The 3,900-nt window shown below is 33.8% G+C and overlaps 1 long non-coding RNA gene across 1 annotated transcript; it reads right to left on the minus strand.

Moving 5' to 3' along the window:
* Positions 1-370: 370 nt before the first annotated feature.
* On the minus strand, positions 371-1,273 carry LOC108909098. The gene is made up of 2 exons (XR_001964402.1): positions 1,010-1,273; positions 371-888 (listed from the first exon to the last, which is right to left on the minus strand). It is a non-coding gene; the product is annotated as an uncharacterized LOC108909098 (long non-coding RNA).
* Positions 1,274-3,900: the final 2,627 nt, after the last annotated feature.

The following is a 3,900-nucleotide window of genomic DNA, read 5'->3' on the forward strand; positions in this document are numbered from 1 at the left end:
TACATAAACACAATGGTCCCTGGTACAGTGGCGTACCGAGTTTAGGTTTAAAATCTATCATAATATAAGGAAACCATAAAAATTACACTTTTTAATAGAATAAAATCAGAAGTGCTCGATTATTTAAGCTTTCATCTGTAATAAATAGACAATAAATAGGAAAAAGTTAATGGTTTCTTCAAAATCTATAATTAATATTTTAAAAACATTTCCAGAACAAAAGAGTGACTAAAGAAAACTCCTCGATTGAAACTATCATTATACTATAGCTATAGCAATGTCATTGCCTACTATTAATTCTATTATTTCATAGTTCTCGATTACTGGAAGAACATTTATTAAAATAAATAATTTAAATAAAACTACAAGAAAAGGAGCAAAAATATATTTAATTAAAATCTGCTGGAATATAAACAATGCAAAGAAAACAAAACATATTTGTACTAAAAGTAACGGAAAAATGAATTTACATTGAACAACATTTAATCGTATGGGAAAATAAGCATGTTTTAAATGTACGCAACAAAAATAAGCTGAATTTTGAGCTCATAACATTGACAGCTCGTCTCTTATGGAACAGGGACAACATGTGATTGAAGATGTTTTATAGCAACATCTATAAAATTTCCTTCACTGGCAATTTCTCGAAGAGGGAACCTTTGAGACGGCACAACCATTTCATCAACACTGTGCTAAAACGTATTACCTTCCAAATGTTGTATTAATAGGCACAGCTCCATGTGTGAGACATCGTTTTCCAGTTACTGTTACCTTAATATCTGTAGCACGGAAATGCTTCGACAGACATAATTATCCTTTGAAAAATCATATTCAGATATGGCGAAATTTTCTAGCCACACTGCTCGTATCGCAGGATCTTATGGTATTCTACAAATAAACACAGAGCTAGTGTCAGTATCAAAATACAAACATAATAAATTAACAAATAAAATACTTAGGACACCTTACACCCTTGTAAGAACGCCCATGGAAACAATGTCAAACTTACTTGTGAAAAGAAGTAGCACATATTTGGCTCTTTTCCTGTAATTGTCGGCATATTATACGCCGCTTTGGCATTTTTATTGAAATTAGATAAAAAAACAGTTTAAAAAGACACAAAACACTGAACTCGGCTAATATCTATTTCACAACAATAGACTGTAATAATGGCGTCCCCTTTAGAACCGTTTAATACCAGGCAATGATGCCACTTACGGCGTTTGTATTGCTAGGAATTTCAATAATGTATTTTTTTTCAGATATTCAAAATCTATAATTATAAAACAAGTGGCAAGAAAATAGTGTCGTAGTCTTATGCATATTACAATGTAACTAATTTGTAAGTCGAGGTCAAGAATGAGGTAGATCCTTGTACGATAATCAATTAAAATGACCGCTGTACCTAGCTATAAAGATAAAAATGTAACATTGGCATCAATGTCAATGACATCACAAAGTACCAATGTTTGTAAATACACATATGTCAACACTTCACTATCGAATGTAAATAAAGGCGTCCCCTTTATTTATTAGTCTGAGATTAAAACGTTATAAAAACATAGATAAGCTTAATAAAACACAGCGTGCAGTATACACATTTCGATTTCAGTGGAAACATACTTTACGCGGAAAATAGCGAAAATACCGTCCCCAAAAACCGAAAAATTGAAAAATAAAATAAACTTAATAAAATGAAGCGATGACGTATTCGGATTTGGTAGAGTCTACTTGCATATTCCAATCGTGTAAACAATGATCAAGCAGGTGCAGTTTCGAAACTATCGGTCGAAACGGGTCCTTACCAGACACGCACATATTTTAAATAATTATTTTACCGTTGTATGCGATTGGAAAAAAACGTATAACTGTGTTATTAAAAGCTTCAAATGGGACACTACGTTGTAGTAATGAAAACCCATAAAATAAAATAAAAATGCTCGTTAAAAATAACGTTGGTTAGCGAGACAAATATTTAGGAACTTAAAAGCTAAAAGATAAAATTTTTGTGTACAGCTTTTCTCAAAAACGACCGCTATAATCCGTCTTGAACTCCAACAACAATTTAATTATAAAATACTAACAAAGTTCCAGTCGACGCAAGCGTTGATCTCGCTCCGGAGGAAGTTTTATTACCAGCCGAAGGCCAGAAGCGAACTCCGTGACTCTAGTGTATTAATTTTGAGTAATTTATGTGCCAAGTTCGGTCCGGCCGTGATTACCAAGTTTTGTTTCGCTCACGATTTTCCAACTGCTGATATTTTGAGCTAATAAATTCCTCATTTATACGGATTTCTTGGCCGTCCGGGCTTATCTTAGACGGCTTTAATGGTAAACTAACTTCCCGGAAGCCAATTAAGCTGTTGATTGCCACCTGCACAGTCGCTACTCTATACATAATTCCGAAAGTTTATCTCACTTTAGTTGCAATTCGCCAAAAAGTACAAGAACAAACACTACTTTTTTTACAAGTGAACGAAATAACGAACACATGTTATTTTCTATTTTATTACTAATTTAAACAAATTCAACTGCTTATCGAATGAAATCAAATAATATTCTTCGATACCAGAAGTCTAGGTCTGCAAAATATATCATATATGATTCCTAACTGTTGATATTGCGGGAAACAACTATACATGCTCCAACTAGTGTTGAATTACACCAACAATGCCTAAGTAAATAGTTAATAATAAATAATTATCCAAAATTAAAAGTGTGTCAAGGGTGATGCTGAAACAGCAAAACTACAAGGTAGTTCTCTTTTGTATTAATTAAAATAAAAAAGTGGGCATTTATTTTGAACACCCTTGCGTACTTGAATCATTTCTAATGACTGTTCCGGGCAACCGGAGAAATTACCAGCTGAATCAGTGGATAATGTGCAAATTTGACGAGGGTAAAAGAGTTAAATTCACCCCCCAATGAATATGTCGTCAGGAAGCCCATTCATCCTGCTGGGTTTGCCCTTTAAACAAAACGGGCGCGACACAGCGGCACTTTTCGACCGTTGAATAATGCGTAGGTGTTGATTTTAGCTGCTTCAATATATCCGCGTCCAGTTACAATTATTTTGTCGTAAACCTGAGCCTTGACGAATCGTTCATAATGTAATCCCATGTTTTTCATCGTCCAATAAGAATTAACATCCAAAAAACGTCATGTTTTAACTTTTACACATTTTGTTTTGCCTAAATTTAAATTAAAATTGATTTTAGTGATGTCAAATCAGTCAAAGCTATCAAATGATTTAGAAAGGCATACTGGGTACGTGGTAATATTTCATTTCATTAAAATACAAATCGAACTAGAACTGAAAAGTTCTTTGTCCGCTACTGATTTACTATCTAATCCTGTCCATCGAAAATTACAGTCCCTAAACGGATAGGAATTGAAGAGGGCTGTTCTCAATTTACTACACATTCAGTTTCAAATTTAATAAAGGCCCGACTCTTACCCGAATGTCTCTCTTATATAGAGCGCGCTTTGTCGAAATACAATATCGATTTGCTACTCTAAAATTAAGTTATAGACCCTTTGATAACAAATACTAAAGAATAATTCGTATCGTATCGTTGTGAAGTAAAAAGAATACGTTTTAGAGATGGGTCCATATTCTTTTTTGCTACGGGTACCGTCTGCAGCCTCTATAGAGACCCAGCCGAGGTTAATGAGAAATTACTACCCTAAACACTATACAGGGTGATTCAGTCATAATGTCATTAATTTTAATACGATGGCGTGATTAAAAAAAAATTTAAATGCATATTTAAGCTGAAAAAAATATTTTCAAATCATTATTTAACCCCCTTTTCAGGCTGTTACTGACCGGCTGACGTCACAATATTATGCACGGCTACGATATGAACCTATGAACAACGCGCCCTAGATGCAACGTTG

The sequence above is a fragment of the Anoplophora glabripennis genome, unplaced genomic scaffold (genome assembly GCF_000390285.2).
Source record: "Anoplophora glabripennis isolate ALB-LARVAE unplaced genomic scaffold, Agla_2.0 scaffold443, whole genome shotgun sequence".
NCBI lineage: Eukaryota > Metazoa > Arthropoda > Insecta > Coleoptera > Cerambycidae > Anoplophora > Anoplophora glabripennis.